Here is a 22,726-nt window from a genome sequence, read left to right as displayed (position 1 = left end):
GCAATGGACAGAGAAAATCACAGTACAAATGGTTTTGGAGAAAAGCAAAGTCTTTTCTTTAGGCAAGTGCATAAAATGTCATCTATACCAACAGAAATATCATGTTTGTTTGCCGCAGTTCCTCTAGCTTTCTCCCTAGAATATACGAATGTGTAGAGCTGGTGTCTCCATGTGCAACCATATTAGTGTTTCTAAGCACAAAATTACATATTCCCTGATAAAAAACATTCAAAACAAGAAAGTCCGTTGATAATATCAGGAAAAAACAAACAGAGCTGAGGCAATATCTGGGATTGAGTTAGCCAAAGCACAACCGGATATTTCTGCTTTCATCCAGCCATATCCAGACAAAGTGGTGTGGAATTCGTATGCAATGGACGGAGAAAATCACAGTAAAAATGGTTTTGGAGAAAAGCAAAGTCTTTTCGTTAGGCAAGTGCATAAAATGTCATCTATACAAACAGAAATATCATGTTTGTTTGCCGCAGTTCCTCTAGCTTTCTCCCTAGAAAATACGAATGTGTAGAGCTGGTGTCTCCAATTCCAACCATATTAGTGTTTCCAAGCACATATTTCTGGTTTCATCCAGTCATATCCAGACAAAGTGGGGGGGAATTCGTATGCAATGGACTGAGAAAATCACAGTACAAATGGTTTTGGAGAAAAGCAAAGTCTTTTCGTTAGGCAAGTGCATAAAATGTCATCTATACAAACAGAAATATCATGTTTCTTTGCCGCAGTTCCTCTAGCTTTCTCCCTAGAAAATACGAATGTGTAGAGCTGGTGTCTCCATGGGGAACCAATTAGTGTTTCGAAGCAGAAAATTACATGTTCCCTGATAAAAAACATTCAAAAAATAAAGTCCGTAGATAATATCCAGAAAACACAAACACACAGCCTGTAGCAATATCTGGGATTGAGTTAGCCAAAACACAACCGGATATTTCTGGTTTCATCCAGTCATATGCAGACAAAGTGGTGTGGAATTCATATGCAATAAGCAGAGAAAATCACAGTAAAAATGGTTTTGGAGAAAAGCAATCTTTTCGTTAGGCAAGTGCATAAAATGTCATCTATACAAACACAAATATCATGTTTCGTTCCGGAGTTCTTCTGGATTCTTCCCTAGAAAATACGAATGTGTAGAGCTGGTATCTCCATTTTGAACCAATTAGTGTTTCTACGGTACAAAATTAAATGTTCCCTGATAAAAACATTCAAATCAATAAAGTCCATCGATAATATCCAGAAAACACAAACACAGAGGCTTTCACAATATTACAGGTTGAGTTAGCCAAAACACAACCGGATATTTCTGGTTTCATCCATTTATATCCGGACAAAGTGGTGTGGAATTCGTATGCAATGGACGGAGAAAATCACAGTAAAAATGGGTTTCGAGAAAAGCAAAGTCTTTTCATTAGGCAAGTGCTTAAAATGTCATCTGTAGAAACAGAAATATCATGTTTGTTTGCCGCAGTTCCTCTAGCTTTCTCCCTAGAAAATACGAATGTGTAGAGCTGGTGTCTCCATGGGGAACCAATTAGTGTTTCGAAGCAGAAAATTACATGTTCCCTGATAAAAAACATTCAAAAAATAAAGTCCGTAGATAATATCCAGAAAACACAAACACACAGCCTGTAGCAATATCTGGGATTGAGTTAGCCAAAACACAACCGGATATTTTTGGTTTTATGCAGTCATACCCGTACAAAGTGGTGAGGAATTCACATGCAATAAGCAGAGAAAATCACAGTAAAAATGGTTTTGGAAAAAGCAAAGTATTTTTGTTAGGCAAGTGCATAAAACGTCATCTATACAAACACAAATATCATGTTTCGTTCCGGAGTTCTTCTGGATTTTTCCCTAGAAAATACGAATGTGTAGAGCTGGTATCTCCATGTTGAACCAATTAGTATTTCTACGGTACAAAATTAAATGTTCCCTGATAAAAAACATTCAAAACAATAAAGTCCATAGATAATATCCAGAAAACACAAACACAGAGGTTTTCACAATATTTCAGATTGAGTTAGCCAAAACACAACCGGATATTTCTGGTTACATCCAGTCATATCCGGACAAAGTGGGGTGGAATTCATATGCAAAGGATGGAGAAAATCACAGTAAAAATGAGTTTGGAGAAAAGCAAAGTCTTTTCGTTAGGCAAGTGCATAAAATGTCATCTATACAAACAGAAATATCATGTTTGTTTGCCGCAGTTCCTCTAGCTTTCTCCCTAGAAAATACGAATGTGTAGAGCTGGTGTCTCCATGGGGAACCAATTAGTGTTTCGAAGCAGAAAATTACATGTTCCCTGATAAAAAACATTCAAAAAATAAAGTCCGTTGATAATATCCAGAAAACACAAACACACAGCCTGTAGCAATATCTGGGATTGAGTTAGCCAAAACACAACCGGATATTTCTGGTTTCATCCAGTCATATGCAGACAAAGTGGTGTGGAATTCATATGCAATAAGCAGAGAAAATCACAGTAAAAATGGTTTTGGAGAAAAGCAATCTTTTCGTTAGGCAAGTGCATAAAATGTCATCTATACAAACACAAATATCATTTTTCGTTCCAGAGTTCTTCCTGATTTTTCCCTAGAAAATACGAATGTGTAGAGCTGGTATCTCCATTTTGAACCAATTAGTGTTTCTACGGTACAAAATTAAATGTTCCCTGATAAAAACATTCAAATCAATAAAGTCCATCGATAATATCCAGAAAACACAAACACAGAGGCTTTCACAATATTACAGGTTGAGTTAGCCAAAACACAACCGGATATTTCTGGTTTCATCCAGCCATATCCGGACAAAGTGGTGTGGAATTCGTATGCAATGGACGGAGAAAATCACAGTAAAAATGGGTTTCGAGAAAAGCAAAGTCTTTTCATTAGGCAAGTGCTTAAAATGTCATCTGTAGAAACAGAAATATCATGTTTGTTTGCCGCAGTTCCTCTAGCTTTCTCCCTAGAAAATACGAATGTGTAGAGCTGGTGTCTCCATGGGGAACCAATTAGTGTTTCGAAGCAGAAAATTACATGTTCCCTGATAAAAAACATTCAAAAAATAAAGTCCGTAGATAATATCCAGAAAACACAAACACACAGCCTGTAGCAATATCTGGGATTGAGTTAGCCAAAACACAACCGGATATTTTTGGTTTTATGCAGTCATACCCGTACAAAGTGGTGAGGAATTCACATGCAATAAGCAGAGAAAATCACAGTAAAAATGGTTTTGGAAAAAGCAAAGTATTTTTGTTAGGCAAGTGCATAAAACGTCATCTATACAAACACAAATATCATGTTTCGTTCCGGAGTTCTTCTGGATTTTTCCCTAGAAAATACGAATGTGTAGAGCTGGTGTCTCCATGTTGAACCAATTACTGTTTCTACGGTACAAAATTAAATGTTCCCTGATAAAAATATTCAAATCAATAAAGTCCATCGATAATATCCAGAAAACACAAACACAGAGGCTTTCACAATATTTCGGATTGAGTTAGCCAAAACACAACCGGATATTTCTGCTTTCATCCAGCCATATCCGGACAAAGTGGTGTGGAATTCATATGCAATGGACTGAGAAAATCATAGTAAAAATGGTTTTGGAGAAAAGCAAAGTCTTTTCATTACGCAAGTGCTTAAAATGTCATCTGTACAAACAGAAATATCATGTTTGTTTGCCGCAGTTCCTCTAGCTTTCTCCCTAGAAAATACGAATGTGTAGAGCTGATGTCTCCATGTCCAACCATATTAGTGTTTCCAAGCACAAAATTAAATGTTCCCTGATAAAAAACAATCAAAACAAGAAAGTCCGTTGATAATATCCGGAAAATACAAAGACAGAGCTGAGGCAATATCTGGGATTGAGTTAGCCAAAACACAACCGGATATTTCTGCTTTCATCCAGCCATATACCGGACAAAGTGGGGGGGAATTCATATGCAATGGACTGAGAAAATCACAGTAAAAATGGGTTTGGAGAAAAGCAAAGTCCTTTCGTTAGGCAAGTGCATAAAATGTCATCGATACAAACAGAAATATCATGTTTGTTTGCCACAGTTCCTCTAGCTTTCTCCCTAGAATAAACGAATGTGTAGAGCTGGTGTCTCCAGGTGGAACCAAATAGTGTTGCTATGGTACAAAATTAAATGTTCCCTGATAAAAATATTCAAAACAATAAAGTCCATCGATAATATCCAGAAAACACAAGCACAGAGGTTTTCACAATATTTTGGATTGAGTTAGCCAAAACACAACCGGATATTTCTGGTTACATCCAGTCATATTCGGCCAAAGTGGGGTGGAATTTGTATGCAACGGACGGAGAAAATCAAGTAAAACTGGGTTTGGAGAAAAGCAAAGTCTTTTCATTAGGCAAGTGCATAAAATGTCATCGATACAAACAGAAATATCATGTTTGTTTGCCGCAGTTCCTCCAGCTTTCTCCCTAGAAAATACGAATGTGTAGAGCTGGTGTCTCCATGTGGAACCAATTAGAGTTTCACAGCACAAAATTAAATGTTCCCTGATAAAAAACATTCAAAACAATAAAGTCCGTTGATAATATCCAGAAAACACAAAAACAGAGCTGAAGCAATATCAGGGATTGAGTTAGCCAAAACACAACTGGATATTTCTGGTTACATCCAGTCATATCCAGACAAAGTGGTGTGGAATTCGTATGCATTGGACTGAGAAAATCACAATGAAAATGGTTTTTGGAAGAAAGCAAAGTCTTTTCTATAGGCAAGTGTATAAAATGTCATCTATACAACCAGAAATATCATGTTTGTTTGCCGCAGTTCCTCTAGCTTTATCCCTAGAAAATACGAATGTATAGAGCTGGTGTCTCCATGTGCAACCATATTAGTGTTTCTAAGCACAAAATTACATGTTCCCTGATAAAAAACATTCAAAACAAGAAAGTCCGTTGATAATATCCGGAAAAAACAAAGACAGAGCTGAGGCAATATCTGGGATTGAGTTAGCCAAAACACAACCAGATATTTCTGCTTTCATCCAGCCACATCCGGACAAAGTGGTGTGGAATTCATATGCAATGGACTGAGAAAATCACAGTAAAAATGGTTTCTGAGAAAAGCAAATTCTTTTCGTTAGGCAAGTGCTTAAAATGTCATCTGTACAAACAGAAATATCATGTTTGTTTGCCGCAGTTCCTCTAGCTTTCTCCCTAGAAAATACGAATGTGTAGAGCTGGTGTCTCCATTTCCAATCATATTAGTGTTTCCCAGCACAAAATTAAATGTTCCCTGATAAAAAACATTCAAAACAAGAAAGTCCGTTGATAATATCCGGAAAACACAAACACAGAGCTGAAGCAATATCAAGGATTGAGTTAGCCAAAACAAAACCGGATATTTCTGGTTTCATACAGCCATATCCGGACAAAGTGGTGTGGAATTCATATGCAATCGACTGAGAAAATCACAGTAAAAATGGTTTTGGAGAAAAGCAAAGTCTTTTCGTTAGGCAAGTGCATAAAATGTCATCTATACAAACAGAAATATCATGTTTGTTTTCCGCAGTTCCTCTAGCTTTCTCCCTAGAAAATACGAATGTGTAGAGCTGATGTCTCCATGTCCAACCATATTAGTGTTTCGAAGCAGAAAATTACATGTTCCCTGATAAAAAACATTCAAAATAATAAAGTCCGTTTATACTATCTGGAAAACACAAACACAGAGGCTGTAGCAATATCTGGGATTCAGTCAGCCAAAACACAACCAGATATTTCTGGTTTCATCCAGTCATATTCGGACAAAGTGGGGTGGAATTCGTATGCAATGGACCGAGAAAATCACAGTAAAAATGGTTTCTGAGAAAAGCAAAATCTTTTCATTAGGCAAGTGCATAAAATGTCATCTATATAAACAGAAATATCATGTTTGTTTGCCGCAGTTCCTCTAGCTTTCTCCCTAGAAAATACAAATGTGTAGAGCTGGTGTCTCCATGTGGAACCAATTAGAGTTTCCCAGCACAAAATTAAATGTTCCCTAAAAAAACATTCAAAATAATAATGTCCGTTGATAATATCCGGAAAACACAAACACAGAGGCTGTAGCAATATCTGGGATTGAGTTCGCCAAAACACAACCGGATATTTCTGCTTTCATCCAGCCATATCCAGACAAAGTGGTGTGGAATTCATATGCAATGGACTGAGAAAATCACAGTAAAAATGGTTTTGGAGAAAAGCAAAGTCTTTTCGTTAGGCAAGTGCATAAAATGTCATCTATACAAACACAAATATCATGTTTGTTTTCCGCAGTTCCTCTAGATTTCTCCCTACAAAATACAAATGTGTAGAGCTGGTGTCTCCGTGTGGAGTCAACTAGTGTTTCCCAGTACAAAATTAAATGTTCCCTGATAAAAAATATTCAAAACAATAAAGTCCATTGATAATATCCAGAATACACAAACACAGAGCCTGTAGCAATATCTGGGTTTGAGTTAGCCAAAGCACAACCGGAGAGTTCTGGTTTCAACCAGTCCTATCCAGACAAAGTGGTGTAGAATTCGTTTGCAATGGACTGAGAAAATCACAGTAAAAATGGTTTTGGAGAAAAGCAAAGTCTTTTCGTTAGGCACTTGCATAAACTTTCATCTATACAAACAGAAATATCATGTTTGTTGCCGCAGTTCCTCTAGCTACCTCCCTAGAAAATACGAATGTGTAGAGCTGGTGTCTCCATGTGGAACCAATTAGAGTTTCCCAGCACAAAATTAAATGTTCCCTAAAAAAACATTCAAAATAATAATGTCCATTGATAATATCCGGAAAACACAAACACAGAGGCTGTAGCAATATCTGGGATTGAGTTAGCCAAAACAAAACCGGATATTTCTGGTTTCATCCAGCCATATCCAGACAAAGTGGTGTGGAATTCATATGCAATGGTCTGAGAAAATCACAGTAAAAATGGTTTTGGAGAAAAGCAAAGTCTTTTCGTTAGGCAAGTGCATAAAATGTCATCTATACAAACAGAAATATCATGTTTGTTTTCTGCAGTTCCTCTAGCTTTCTCCCTAGAAAATACAAATGTGTAGAGCTGGTGTCTCCATGTGGAGTCAACTAGTGTTTCTCAGTACAAAATTAAATGTTCCCTGATAAAAAACATTCAAAACAATAAAGTCCATTGATAATATCCAGAATACACAAACACAGAGCCTGTAGCGATATCTGGGTTTGAGTTAGCCAAAGCACAACCGGAGAGTTCTGGTTTCATCCAGTCATATCCGGACAAAGTGGGGGTGGAATTCATATGCAATGAACAGAGAAAATCACAGTACAAATGGTTTTGGAGAAAAGCAAAGTCTTTTCATTAGACAAGTGCATAATATGTCATCTATACAAACAGAAATATCATGTTTGTTTGCCGCAGTTCCTCCAGCTTTCTCCCTAGAAAATACGAATGTGTAGAGCTGGTGTCTCCATGTGGAACCAATTAGTGTTTCCAAGCACAAAATTAAATGTTCCCTGATAAAAAACATTCAAAACAGTAAAGTCCATTGATAATATCCAGAAAACACAAACACAGGGGTTGTAGCAATATCTGGGATTGAGTTAGCCAAAACACAAGCGGATAGTTGTGGTTTCATCCAGTCAGAAAAGAGAGAGGGATCTTCCATCCACTGGTTCATTCTTCAAATGGCCATAATGGCCAGAGCTGCACTGATTCGAGGCTAGGAGCCATAAGCTTCTTCTAGTTGTCCCACATAGGTGCAGGGGTGCAAGAGGTTGGGCCATCTTTTACTGCTTTTCCAGGCCATAGTAGAGAGCTATGTCAGAAGTGGTGCAGCAGGCACCTATATGGAATGCTGTCACTGCAGTTGGCAACTGGCCCGAAGATTTAATAATGTTTAACACTTTGCAACATGCAGTTCATATGTAGATTTAATACATTCATGTTGCATCACACTTTTTTTAATGATTTATTTTATTTATTTGAAGGAGTTACAGAGAGAGGTAGATACAGAGAGAGAGGTCTTCCATCCACTGGTTCACTCTCCAGATAGCCACGATGGTCAGAGTTGCACCAATCAGAAGCCAGGAGCCAGAAGCCCCTTCTGGGTCTCCCATGCAGGTGCAGGGTCCCAAGGACTTTGTTACAAGCACGTACTGTCATGCAGCTCGACAGTAGCAAGTGCAACGTACAACTTGTCAGTCATGGGGAAGAAAGGAACACACTGACACAAGATTGATTTTCCTATGAATGATTTTTATTGTTTACACACCAGGGACACACCAGGGGTTTATTATATTATTCCACTGCTTAGTTATTAGGATCAATATACTCATCTATATCAATATGCTTATCAATTTTGCCATTTAACATTCTTAATATAACTGCTTAACATAACTACTTTGCCTGCTAACCTAACTTAACATAACTACTTAACACACTTATCAATATCACTAATGTCACTATCAATAATATCAATAATATCACTTAGCATAACGTATAGCTGACTTAACACACTTGCTGAATTACTTAGCTTAATGTAACTACTTATCTTAATATATACCTAACTTAACAATATCACTTATTGGCCAGAAAATCAATATTCTTATATCACAAGTCACAACAAACACTATTAAAGTAATCTCAAGTACTATCACAATGATCAACACAAGCACAGCAAACGATTCAATACATAACATTGGTTTGCTACATATCTAGGCTTGCATCACTGTCATGAATGTGTTTATCCTGTGGGGAGAGTCCAGTGTCCAGAGTTCAACATCCCAGCAGGGATGGACCTCTGATCAGTCACAGGCAGCAGGCCTGGAGTCCTTGGAGGAACAGTGAGGTGTGAGGCGATGGGTAGGCGATGAGATGGTGAGGTGGTGAGGTGAGGCAATTACTCGGGTAATGTGGTGACAGCTCTGCTACTCATGCATGACAAGGAGGCAATGAGGCAATGAGGTGGTGGCTTTGCTGGTCAGGCAGGGTGGCATGGCAGCAATGCAGTAGCTCCACTGGCCTCTTGGTCCTGTCATCACTTTGTGCCATGTAGCAAGAGAGCTAGAAGGCTGGCTCTTCAGCTCCAAGTGTGAGGAGATCCAGAGGTTCACACATACTGAGCCCCCCCCCACACACACACACACAGTGGGGTATTACAGCTCAGGGACAGCTCTGCAGATTGGCTTGTGCCACTACCTGCTCCATGCAGAGTAGTGGGCTGCCTTTTCAGCTCCAAGTCCATGCTTATAAATTAGCTTTTAAATGGTCAGTGATTGAGGTAGTAATCTTAAATCTCCACACACAAGTCCTCCTTTGTAAGGAGGATTCTATGGTTGAACATGACCAAAGTCCCCTGCCTCAGTTTTCTCACCTTCAAGTACACCCATAAGGTGGGAATAGATTCATGCATCTTCCATTTACATGATTCTGTTCATTCAGCCATTCATTATCATGTGCCCTCTGATGTGGCTCTATGGAGGTCTGGTGGCATGAGAGGTTTATGCTAAGAAGACAAGACCAGAAAAAAGCCTTCCTATGAAAGAGGGAATCTCAGGGTTAAAATGATTGTGGCTTCAAATGTGGGGAGCTCCCACAGTCCCCTCAGCCAAAGCCAGAGATGATTTTCTCTTTCTTGGTTATGCCTCTCTGCAAAGACATGGGCACTAGGATAGAAGTTGGGAGATCCCAGCCTTGTCCAGGTTAATGATTGGTTTGATAGCCTCCCAGTTAAGATCCATGTTCTGATCCCAGCTTCAGTTATCAAACTTCTACCTACTATTTTTCTATTTTCATTTCATACAATGGTATCATTTCTGGGCTCTGCTACCTCTGAGATCTGACCCTTTTTTAAAATTAATTTATTTATTTGAAAATCAGAGTTACAGAGAGATAGAAGGAGAGGCAGAGAGAGAAAGAGGTCTTCCATATGCTGGTTCACTCCCCAATTGGCTGCAATGGCTGGAGCTGCACTGCTCAGAACCCAGGAGCCTGGAGATTCTCCAGGTCTTCCCATGGGAGTGCAGGAGCCCAAGGACTTGTGCCATCTCCTTTCCCAGGCCATAGCAAAGAGATGAATCAGAAGTGGAGCTGCTGGGAATTGAACCGGTGTCCATATGGGATGCTGGCACTGCAGAGGGTGGCTTTACCCTTTACACCACAATGCCAGCCTGAGATCTGACCTTAACCTGGTGGTTCCTGCCTGATGGGCATGGCATCCACAAATGATGTAGGTGATTGTATTGTGCATCTACAACTTTTATCACATTGTTTTTAATTATCTATATCCTTGTCATTCGTCCACCAGGACTGAAATTGCCTTTAGGGTAATCATGGTATTCACATTATTCATGTTGCATCAATTATACCCAGGAGAGTACCAGGCATAATGCAGATAAGTCATTCCTGTCTCCTTTCATCCTCTGCTCCTCATTCCCACAGTGCTAGGGGCTCTTGCTCTTCTTCTCCTCCTCCACCCCTCCCTCTGCACAGCTACCACCACCATGAGACTCACACATCATGCTCCTCTACTCCCTCTGACCCCATATGCTCTCCAGTTCCAGTGAATCCTAACAGAATGACACATCAAGTGGAGGTTTAGTTGTGCTCATGAAGCGAAGCTACAGTGCTCCACTATCACTAAGTGAATTGCAGATGTTGGACTTGAAAGTTCTGATTGTTGTGCTCAGTTCTTATGGTCCTATGCCAATTGAGGACATGGCAGAAATTAAAGAGATGCCTGCCTGCATATTACATTCAGTTAGGAGCCACAGAGTTTTGCAGCATTGTTGTTAGAGACCTTTCCATTTATTCACTGCTCAAATCTATTGCTTTCTTTTCTGCTTTGTGTCCATCCACTTGTATCAGAGTAGCCAAGACAAAGTGAGTTTTTAATGACTCATGATGGTGAGCCAGTGGCTAGACATCTTACTTGGACTTTATAATGTGTATTTTGGTTATTCCAAAAAAATTGTATTTTTAAAGATTTGTTCATTTATTTGAAATAGTTACACAGAGAGAGAAGGAGAGGGAAAGGTCCTCCATTCATTGGTTCATTCCCAATTGGCTGCAATGGTCGGAGCTGTGTCAATCTGAAGTCAGGAGCCTGGAGCTCCCATGTGGGTGCAGGGGCCCAAGGCTTTGGACCATCTTCTGCTTTCCCAGGCCATAGCAGAGAGCTGTAGCAGAAGTGGAGCAGCCGGAACATGAACTGATGCCCATATGTGATGCTGGCACTGCAGGTGGCACCTTTACCCAGTACGCCATAGTGTCACCTCCCCCCCACCCAGGAAAATTTTTTCACTTCTTTCCTGCTTAAGTGTGCTTTAGTTACCTAAGGTTGGTGAATATATAAATTGTGAATTAGTGAGGTATTCCAAATTTAGCTTTGAATTATATGATTTTGTGAGTTTTTTAATTTAACTTTTTTATAAATATTGACCATTACTACACTTTTTAAAAAATATCTATTTATTTACTTATTTGAAAATCAGAGTTACACAGAGAGAGGAGAGGCAGAGAGAGAGAGGTCTTCCATCTGAGGTTCACTCCCCAATTGGCCACAATGGCTGGAGCTGTGCTGATCTGAAGCCAGGAGCCAGGAGCCTCCCATGGGTCTCCCATGTGGGTGCAGGGGCCCAAGGACTTGGGCCATCTTCTACTGCTTTCCCAGGCCATAGCAGAGAGATGGATCAGAAGAGGAGCAGCCGGGACTAGAACTGGCACCCAAATGGGATGCCGGCGCTTCAGGCCAGGGCATTAACCTGCTGCACCACAGTGCCGGCCCTGAAGGTATCCTTTTATTACTGATGAGCGTTAATGTACTGAGAACACCTTGTCTATTAAATAATAAAGTCCAAATGAAGATTTACACGAGTTCCCTCCTGCCTCTTCTACTATTGAAATCCTGTTGTTTCTGCCTTTTAGATCTCCCTGTAATCTGTTGCCTCTTCTTCATGCTCACTGCCACCATACCTTGGCTCAGATCCTACTAAATTACCTTTGATATACTTTTTAATTGACCTCTCTGCTTTTTATTTTTCTTACCTTTGTGTCAAAAGCCTTTTAGTTCACCCCAGCCTTTTCCTGATTGCTCAGGATTTCTTATTCCAATATCTAGGAAAATCATATGGCTGGTTCTTTCAACATACCACACACAAGAATGCTCAGTAAATGCTTACTAAATAATGAATGGAATGCCTTACAAAGAAAGGGTGAACATTTAACCTGCTTGATCCTAGATGGTTTCTGTTTATACATTTCAACCCTGTGTCATTATTAATATGTCTCTTTTATTATCAAATTTGTCTCTGAGCAACAAATTATACATTCATCTAATTGTGGCGGTTATCAAATAGATATCTATTTCATTGTCTCTTCAACTAGGTAGTTCTCAGGGATCAGAAATTGTATTTGTTTAATTTTTATAGCCTCATTTATTCATTCAACTAAAAGAATGACTCTATCAAGATGCTGAGCTTTCATGTCAAAGCAAACATGTTTCTTGCCCTCCTGAATTTTCAATCTGGCAAGAAAAAGCAGTCTACACAAAGAATATTGCCTGATATAATAAACATTAGTGTGAAATGAATGAATACATTTAAGCATTCCTAATCCAGCAATTCTAATCCCATGAATTATAATTGACAGAAGTAATCACAAACAGAACTCCATGTCATCCTGCTTACATTTACATCTCTACTTAAAATCTTAAAAATCAAACACCACATATATACCTAAGAATGCATAATATTTATATGCTATCTTGATATTAAACATGAGACAAATAACCATGCATCAATAGCAACTTTGAATCTCCTTTCTTTTTAGATAAGTTGTAATCCTACATGTTTCTCTACATTGAAGATTAGCATTGTAGATACTCTTCCTTTCCCTCACTTTTTATTTTAGAGATGAGAAACCTGGGGTTTTAGAAACTGAGCCCCAAGATAAAAGAAATATTTCCTTCTTTAAAGAAGATTTTTTTTTTATTTGAAAGGTGGAGTTACAGAGAGGCAGAGGCAGAGAGAGAAAGAAGTCTTCCATCCACTAGTTCACTCCCAAAATGGTTGCAATGGCCACAGTTAAACTGATCCAAAGCCAGGAGCCAGGAAATTCTTCTGGGTCTCCAATGTGGATGGAGGGTCCCAGTCATTTGGGCCATCTTCTGCTTTCCCAGGCTAGAGCAGAAAGCTGGATTGAAAGTGGAGCAGCAGGGACTTGAACCAGCACTCGTATGGAATGCCAGTGCTGAAGGCAGAGGCTTAGCCCACTATGCTACAGTACTGGTCCTGAAAGATTTCTTAAATCAGTATTTCACTTTGATTGGCCTTTAACCTAGACTTTTTAACCATATTTCCATGGGCAAATTCAATTCTAAACTCTTTTCACCTCAGCTTTCTCTTTGTAAATTGATAATACTGTCTCCAGAATTAATCTAAGGTATAATTGATACAAAGTAAGGCAAGGCACTTACTCCGTTAATCTAGCCCCTAGAAGATACTTGGCAATGTTAATTCTGTATCCAGTTCTCCTGTTTTTTTGTACTTGTTGAATTAGAGGTGGGGTAAAATGATTTGAAAAGAACAATAAACATCAACAAGACACAAATAAAAATTGTATTCTCAAATCTAGATGTTAAACTATGCCGTCTACACCTGTGCTAAGTTACATTGAAATCATTGTCATTCATTACTTGAGAGAAGCTGTCCAGGAATACAGCAGCAGTAGGATTTTTCTGAGGGAAACAGCGTGTGTGAGGGAACTGGGATTTGGGACTCAGCAGCAGTGGCTGTCACTTCTTAAGATTTTGTTCAAGAAAGGAAGAACAGCAACTGACCCTTGAGATTTGGGGTGGGAAGGAAGGGAAGGAGGGATGTAAACAATAGCAAATGCCCTCTGGTTCTCAGCCTGTCTCCACCCACCCCACACTGAAGCCCTAGGAGAGGGCCAGTAAGACTATCTAGGAATGTCCTGGCCTGGACTCCATTTCCCAGAGTCACCCGGTGCTCTAACGCTTTGCGTGCTCTGAACGCCTGTGCGTGTGAATGTGGGAGAACTGCGCATGTGCGTGCCTTTCCACGTGGCCCGGGGCTGGGAACAGAGGGAGTTCATTTACTCACCAGAGTGTTCCCTGAGAGGCCGTGCTGCTCCTTCTCCCACATTCACTGGGGCGTCTTGCTCTGCAAGTGCAGTTTCAGGCGGTTCGGAAGCACACGCCCCAGACCTGCCGCCCGCTGCTTCTGTGCCTCTGCATCTGCCCCCCCGGGTCCCAAGTTCCAGCGACTTCTCCTGTCCCACACTCCGCTTTGCTCCCAGTGTGTCCTGAAGAAAGGGGACGTGCTCCCGAGATTTTCCACGGTAAGTATGGAGAACAGGAAGGGGCGACTATGCGTGTGTGGGAGAGGGGTGGGTGCGATGGCGGGTGGTGGCTCCCAGACATTGATCACTTGCTTCTCAGTGATCCTGGGAGCTTCTCCGGCAGAGTCAAGGCTAGGCCCAGGTGTGTGTCTCCCACCGCCGCTTCCCAGTCTCCCAACGCTCGGCCAGTCCTACGGGCTGCCTCGCTCAAATTCCTTAAAGTACACTGGACGAGGAACGGCACCAGCAGGGCAGTTGAGGGCACAGCAGAAAGGAGTTCCATTCTCTATATTTAAATGATCCCAGTTCTCACTTTGGGTGGGTCAGAGAATGCCTTCCGGCTGGGCCTCCAGCTATATCCCATGGTGGTTCCAGCTGGGCGGGGCTTGGTGGCCTTCTGCCGGAGCCTGAGGCAGTTAAGAGGTGGGGATGGAGGATCAGAGTAGGATCTGGCTCATGGCCCCCATGCTGGACCCCACGGACACATTTGACAGCTGGGGCGCTATGTGTTTGGATGTATTTCCCAGCGGCAACGTGAAGCTTGTGCAGTAGCTTTGTGGCTTGATTTCTCCTCCGTGTTTAATTAACAGACTCTTTCGATCTGGAGCTTGAGGCCATGGAAACATAGCTGATTTATTTTCCTGCTTTTTGATTTCTGTCTTCAACCCTTCTTTCTTCTCACTATTATTATCTGCTGCTAATCCCATTGCAAAGTGAGAAGTGAACTGAAATTAATGCAAGTCTACCCTGTGAGTTAATAATGAGCTACTTTAATATGGATTTTCATAAAGTGGAGAGCTGTGAAAACATAAATACAGAAAAGTAAATTTTTCTCTTCCCTCACTCAGCACTCTGCTAAACTGATTATCTTACAGTCCACACTGTTTTAATTAAGAGGGCCAGTTACCTTTTTTTTTTTTTAAGATTTTATTTATTTATTTGAAAGGCAGAGTTACAGAGAGGCAAAGACACAGAGAAAGAGAGGTCTCCCATCTGCTGGTTCACTCCCCAGGTGGTCACAATGGCCAGAACTGCATGGATCTGAAGTCAGGAGCCAGGAGCTTCTTCCAGGTCACCCACACAGGTACAGGGGACCGAGCACTTGGACTATCTTCCACTGCTTTCCCAGGCCATAGCAGAGAGCTGGATCAGAAGTGGAGCAGCCAGGTCTCAAACTGGCTCCCATATGGTTTTGTTCCCATATGGCCGCAGCACCAGCTTCAAGTTACTTTTCTTATTCTGGATTCTGTGTTTAACCCCATGACATTGTCAACATGGGAGGATATTAGTGATAGATTTTCCATAATTACTGTGGTCTGTGGAAGCCTTGTACAAGGTGTTAATGTGGGGAGGGGTAAGAAAGAAAGAAAATATGCCCCCCCCACAGAGATGCCCACACAGTGGGGTAAAAGATGTGGCTTTGGGCTGGCACTGTGGCATAGTAGGTTAATCCTCTGCCTGCGGAGCCAGCATCCCATATGAGCACTGGTTCAAGTCCGATCTGCTCCTCTTCTGATCCAGTTCTCTGCTATGGCCTGGGAAGGCAGTAGAAGATGACCCAAGTGCTTGAGACTCTGCACCCATGTGGGAGACCCAGAAGAAGCTCCTGGGTTCTGGCTTAAGAGCAGTGTAGCTCTTCTGGCCATTTTGGCTATCTGGGGAGTGAACCAGCAGAAGGGAGACCTTTCTCTCTGTCTATCGCTCCCACTTACTGTAGCTCTACCTCTCAAATAAATAAATAAAACATCTTTTAAAAAAAAGAGAGATGTGGCCTTGAAAACTATTGCTATAGACTAATATATGCAGTATAATGAAGTTTTCAACTGGATTAACTGAGTGATTCATAGGTTCTGTTAGAGTCCTGTTGTCAACAGATTACTAATCTGTGAAACTCATTTAGCATAGTAAAGTGACCTAGGAAGTAAAAATAGAAAGGGAATCCTGGATAGAGGTTGCTAGGGTAACAGCATTCTTCCTGTCAAACCCAGTGTGTTTTTGACCTTTTCTCCCATGTACTCTCTATCACAGTGCTTGTGAGTGGACAAGCAGTTGTGTGTTTCAGCTGAAAAGAGTTGCTTCACACCCAGAAAACAACTATAAGACCACTTTCTCAGCAACTATGTTGTGTGTACATTAATATGAACTTGAAAACAGCCAAGAACAGACTTTCTAGACTACTCATGCTGACTATCCTTGGCACTGCTCTGCTATAAGTTTCTGGCAAGTTCTTAAAAATTTTTAGGAGACACATGTTTCATATGAGACATAATCTGGTAATGTAGCAGTGATGCCTTTAAGAAAAGGTGCCATGTGAGGAAGCAGTCTGCTGGTGTCCATTCATCTTCCCATTAATAACTCTCATTGATGTCTAGCACAGGATGGCAGAAGGCAATCCTCCTGAATTGCATCAAGCCAGGAGGATTCCTCTACAGTTTATCTGAGCTTTCTTTGTATGAAAGAATAACCAAAATACTACCTTGTATAGGGTTTTTTTATTATTATTATTCATAATATTTACTTGAAAGGCAGATTTACAGAGAAATGGAGAGACAGAGAGAGGTCTTCCATCCATTGGTTCACTCCTCAAATGGCCACAAATGCTTGGGCTGGACCAGGTGAACCCAGGAGCTAGGAGCATCTTCTGGTTCTCATATTTGATTGCAGGGGCTCAAACACTTGGGCCATCATCTTCTGTTTTCTCAGGTGAATTAGCATGGAACTAGATTGGAAATGGAGCAGCCAGGTCTTGAACCAGTGCCCATGTGTGGTGATGGCCCTACAAGGGGCTGCTTAACTTACTACACCAGCCCCATGTGTATTTTCTCAAAGTGGGGGGAGGGGTTAAATTTTTTCTATTATGACTCTCAATATAAAGATAATTTGTAGTAGATGATGATTTTGGTTATATTTTGAGTTTCATTAAATTTCTGTATTTTTGAAGTTGAGTACTAGTAGTTATGTTATCTTGCTTTGATTAACAAACTCCCATCCCTCATTTAAAATGCTGTTTAAGATAGATTTATTTTGGGGACTGGCACTGTGGTGTGGCAGGTGAGGCCACCACCTGCAGTGCTGGCGTCCCATATGGGTGCTGGTTTGAGATCCAGCTTTCTGCTCAGGCCTGGGAAAGCAATGGAAAACGGTCCAGGTTCTTGGGTTCTGCACCTGCATGGGAGACCTGACAGAGGCTTCTGGCTGCTGTCTTTGGATAAATCCAGCTCTGGCCATTGCAGCCATTTGGGGAGTGAATCAGTGCATGAAAGACTTCTCTCTGTGCCTCTGCCTCTCTGTAACTCTGCCTTTTAAATAAATAAATAAATTTTTACATGCTACGCCACGACACTGGCCCCAAGACCTAACGGGTTTTCTGGGTGCTTATCCTGGGGTTCACTTTGAATATTAAGTACGGTTATTCTGTGTGACTGCATATTCCATTTTCCTTCTTATGGAAAAGCTTTTCTCATGTTTCAAGTGTCTGGTTGGGCTACATCTGCCCATAGTGGAAACTAAACCTCCATTTGGCACTTGGAGAAAGAGAGTGCTGAGTCCTGCAATCTTCTGAATGAATTTAATCAGAAAATGTGTTTTGAAACATTTGGTCTGTGGGTAGATAGGGCAGTTTTCCTGGATCTTGGTGAGAAATAATGAACTGATGGTGTGTTTCTACCCCACATTATATTCTAAGATTTATCGCATTTTATTTTCTTAAGAAAACTATATTTGAAATTTGCTCTCGCCTTCTGAAATTTTTATGCTTCTGTCCTTATAACCATGGACATGAGTAGCTGTTTTCTTTCTCTTTATGATACTAGAAGAACAATGGGACATTACAGCTCTCTCCCTTGGCAGCACATCTTCCTCAGTACTTCTCTTTGAATTAGACCCTGGGTTAACTTGGCTGCACAAAAGGCACACATCTAAACCCAGTGTACCTTTTGAATAAAAGTCATCATAAAATCAATATGCCTGGTAAACCTCTCATCTCTTGCTTTGAAATGTGTTGTGAATGTGTCTTTTATGTCAGTGTCTGTAAGCCAGAGACTTCCCACTTAAGGCAGAAGGCTGCTGAGAGACAGCACAACTCTAGCCTTGCTCTGTTACTTTACTGTGGCTACTCTCTCACTCTTTCCCTTTCTTTGTTTTAAGATTGAAAAATTTTATTTTAAAGCAGAGTTACAGAGAAAGAGGCAGAGACAGAAGGATGGGGATCTTGCGTCTGCTGGTTCACTCAAGAGACTGCAATGAATAATGCTGGCCCAGCCTGGAAGTCCAACCCAGTGTCCCATGTTGGTGCAAGGACCCAAGTACTTGTGCCATCTGTTTCTTCTTCCCCAGTTGCATTAGCAGGGAGCTAGATTAGAAGTGGAGCAAATGGGACTTGAACTACTGCCCATATGGGAAGCTGGCATTGCAGATGGTGGCTTTCCCCATTGTGACACTATGCCAGCCTCATGAGTGCCAGTTTGAGTCAAGTCCCTGACTGTGTTCTCAGTCCCTGAGAAAAGTAGCAGAGGATGACTCAAGTGTTCGGGCCATTGTAACCCATGTGGGAGACCCAGATGAAGTGCCTGTCTCTTGATTTCTATGTGGTTCCGCCCTGGTCATTGCAGCCATCTCAGATGGAAGATTTCTTTTTTAGCATTTATTTATTTATTTGCAAGGTAGATATAGATAAAGGCAGAGAATGAGAAAGAGATTTTCCATATGCTGGTGTACTTCCTAGATGGCTGCAATGGCCAGGACTGGGCCAGAACTGGGCCAGGCCCAAGTCAGGCACCAAGAGCTTCATCTAGGTCTCCCACATGGGTGGCAGGGACCCAGGTATTGGACCATCTTCTTTTCCAAGGCCACTAGCAGAGAACTGGATCAGAAGTGGAGCAGCCAGGACATGAACTGTTGCCTATATGGGATACCAGCATTACAGGCAGCAGCTTTTAGCTGATCCACAATGCCACCCCATCTGACTCTCCTCTCCATAACTCTGGTTTTTTAAAGATTTATTTTATTTATTTGACAGAGTTACTGACATAGGTAGAGACAGATAGAGAGGTCTTCAATCCACTGGTTCACTCCCCAAATGGCCACAATGGCCAGATCTGAGCTGATTTGAAGCCAGGAGCCAGTAACTTCTTCCAGGTCTCCCACATGGATATAGGGGACCAAGGACTTGGGCTATACTGTGCCACTTTCCAAAGCACATTAGCAGGCAGCTGGATTGGAAGTGGAGCAGCCAAGACCTGAACCAGTGACCATAAGGGATGCAGGCCAGGGCCTCAACCAACTGTGCCACAGCACCGTTCCCCAAAACTGACTTTCAAATAAATAAATCTTTTTTAAAGGATGGACACACATATTGGATCCCAGCATTTTATTTGGTGGTGGCTTAATCCACTGTGCCAAAGCCAGCCCCACCCTTTATCCTTCTGGTGACTTGTGTGTCAAGATCTTGGTGATACCTGGTGAACAAATGTTGATATTTTTTTTAGACTCTTCTGTTTTGGTTCTTGTTTGTTAAGTTATTTTGGCTGTCACTTTTGGGTAGCAAGCTGTAATGTCATCAGTGGCAAAAACTGCCATGTGTTAGGCTGGCACTGATTCTACCTTTCCATTTCTTCAAATAGAAGTGGAAAATTAAATCCTCTCAAAACTAACATGCTACAAAGTAACAGCTGGAAATCAAGCTTCCTTTCTTCTCACCTAACAGACCCAGTTGGTCTCTGTGTTTCTCATTTTAGCCCAAACCTATATCAGATTCCTAGAGCAGAAGGAAGCTTATTTTTTAAGGCAGAATTCATAGATGTGGTTATCCATTCACCTCTGAGAATTAAAGCCATAAATCTGCTTTTTGTCTGGTTTTCAGTGTGGTGGTGCCATCTCAACAGGAAGACAGATTTCTCACATAAGAATACACCTAGGTGGAGAAAATGGAATTCTGGCCTGGACATTTTTGAGAACGTGATCAGCTGAGTGGGGGAATTCTTAGCTATGTCCATTCATAGCCTTTCCTTTTGTGTTCAGTGTATTCCTCCCTTACATAGTGCTCTGTGCTCTCCTTCTGTTGCACACACACAAGGCATGTCTGTGATTGAGGCTGTTTGTGTACCTCTGCAGTATCTGGAGTTGCCTTTGTCTCCATCTCTAACCAGAAACTCAGATGCAGAGTGAGGAGGGGACTGCCACCCTTCCACACAGGGTTTTGGCCCCTTGCTCCTTTACTTTTCTTCAGTGCAGAGTTGTACTGGGTAGTATTATTTCTTTTGGATTTGAGTGCTTGGATAGCAAAATAAATAAATATTTTTTTCTTATAGAACATATTGAGGAGGCACTACATAAAGTCAGCAGCAACGTTCTTGGCTCTTGTTACATGTCAAGATGAGTCAGAATATTTACGGACATTTGTTAAATTTTTTAAAAAATTAAAAATATTTATTTATTTGAAAGGCAGAGTTACAAAGAGAGAGACAAATCATTTATCCACTGGTTCACACTCCTAATGGCCACAACAGCTGGGGTTGGACTGGATTAAAGTCAGGAGCCAGTACCTTCTTCCACATTTCCCATGTAGGAGCAGGAGCACAAGCCAGCATCCTTTGTAGCTTTGCTAGGCACATGAAGGAGCTGGATCAGAAGTAGAGGACATGGGACATGAACTCATGCACAATATGGAATACCAGCATCACAGGCAATGGCTTACTGTCTGTTTTATTTTTATTTTTATTTGAAAGGCAGAGTAGAGAGAGGCAGAGGCATAGAGAGAGAGAGAGGGAGAAAGGTTTTCCATCTTCTGGTTTACTCCCCAGATGGCTGGAGCTACCCCAAACTGAAGCCAAGAGCTAGGAGCCTCTTCCAGTTATCCCACATGGGTGCAGGGGCCCAAGGACTTGGGCCATCTTCTACTGCTTCCCCAGACCTTAGAAGAGAGCTGGATCAGAAATGGAGCAGCTACAAGACTGCTTCCAAAGGGAGAGAGCTGCAGAGACAGAGAAGGCAGTGATATTGAAAGGGTATGAGGAACAAGGGAAGATGGAAAGGCCAGAAGAAATCTGAAAAGTATTCCAAAGGTTAAAGTAATAGAACACAGATCATTTGTGCAGATTGCCAAAATTAACCATTTCTATTTTAGGGTTTTCTTTTTTTAAAAAAAATACTGTGGCTTTGTACTTTAATCCTCTGCTTGTGGCACTGGCAGCCCATATGGACACCGGTTCTAGTCCCAGCTGCTCCTCTTCTGATCCAGCTCTCAACTATGACTATGACCTGGGAAAACAGTAGAAGATGGCTCAAGTGCTTAGGCCCAGGTACCCAAGGGGAAACAGAAAAGAAGCTCCTGGCTTCTGGCTTCAGATCAGAGCAGCTTCATCTGTTATAGCCATTTGGGGAGTGAACCAGCAGATGAAAGAACTTCCTCTCATCTCTTCCTCCCACTGTCTATAATTCTACCTCTCAAATAAATAAATAAAATCTTAAAAAATTAGATGTAGAGAAGAACTGTAATTAAATGCAATAGTACACTCTTAAATATGCAGTTAACATTAAATTTTTGTTGAGAAAGGGATGAGCTTGGCTTTATGTGTGTCTTGCTTAGAGCAGAATTTTTATGACTGAATTTGAGATAAGTAAATATCAATTTTATAATTGAAACATTGACCATTTTTACTGCTGCAGCCTCCCCCTCACACTCTGTGTCCCTAAGCAGATAGTCCACATGAGGGTACAACAGAAAGAGAGGCCTGTATATCTGGAGTAATGCAAATATGCCTTTTGCTTAAACCAGGAGATTGATCAACTGGAGTTCTTTGTGATTCAGTTTGCATTTTTCTGTAGAGTGAAATATTGTGATTTGGGTTAAGTATCTTGTCTTCTAGTAGATGATTCCAATTGGCTTTCTTATCCATCTACTTCACATCACAGGTGATTCCCAAGACAACTATTGGGCTCTATGGGGGGGGTGGGTGGGGGGGGGAGTAGCCTCTTCAGAGTTGATGTATTTCTCCTGCAAAATTGGAGAAATGTTTTGTAAGAAGCAGTTCATGGAGGATGTATACTTCCTAGAATTGAGACTGAAGTGATTCTCTTTAATTGCCCCTCCCTGAGCTAGTTCCTGAGGCTCATTGATCAGGGAAAGAATGCTAATATTTATAGGCCAATTATGAATGATCCATGTTTGTCTTACACATGAGACGTCTACAGATCTGTTTCTCAAGGCCTTTAAGATAAAGTAAAGAAATTTTACAACAAAAGAAAAGGTTGGCTTTGTCTGTTGCCTTGATCTAGGATCTGTGCATTTATTACCCCCTTAGTACTCTGACTCCTATTGTGTGCATCTCCTGATGGTTCTTTTTTGGCCATTCCTGTGTCCAGATTCCT

General features: G+C 41.2%; 1 protein-coding gene across 1 annotated transcript in view; it reads left to right on the top strand.

Moving 5' to 3' along the window:
• The first annotated feature begins 14,091 nt into the window (after positions 1-14,091).
• LOC133776100 (zinc finger protein 717-like) overlaps positions 14,092-22,726 on the top strand; it is a 28,087-nt gene continuing 19,452 nt past the window's right edge. Inside the window, exon 1 of the mRNA XM_062214804.1 lies at positions 14,092-14,359. The gene's annotated coding sequence lies outside the window, so the exon portion shown is untranslated. The remainder of the gene's footprint in view (positions 14,360-22,726) is intronic.

The sequence above is a fragment of the Lepus europaeus genome, chromosome 17 (assembly GCF_033115175.1).
Source record: "Lepus europaeus isolate LE1 chromosome 17, mLepTim1.pri, whole genome shotgun sequence".
NCBI classification, from domain to species: Eukaryota; Metazoa; Chordata; class Mammalia; order Lagomorpha; family Leporidae; genus Lepus; species Lepus europaeus.
Note: the sequence above shows the minus strand (reverse complement) of the source record. Positions and strands in the feature narration are given on the sequence as shown.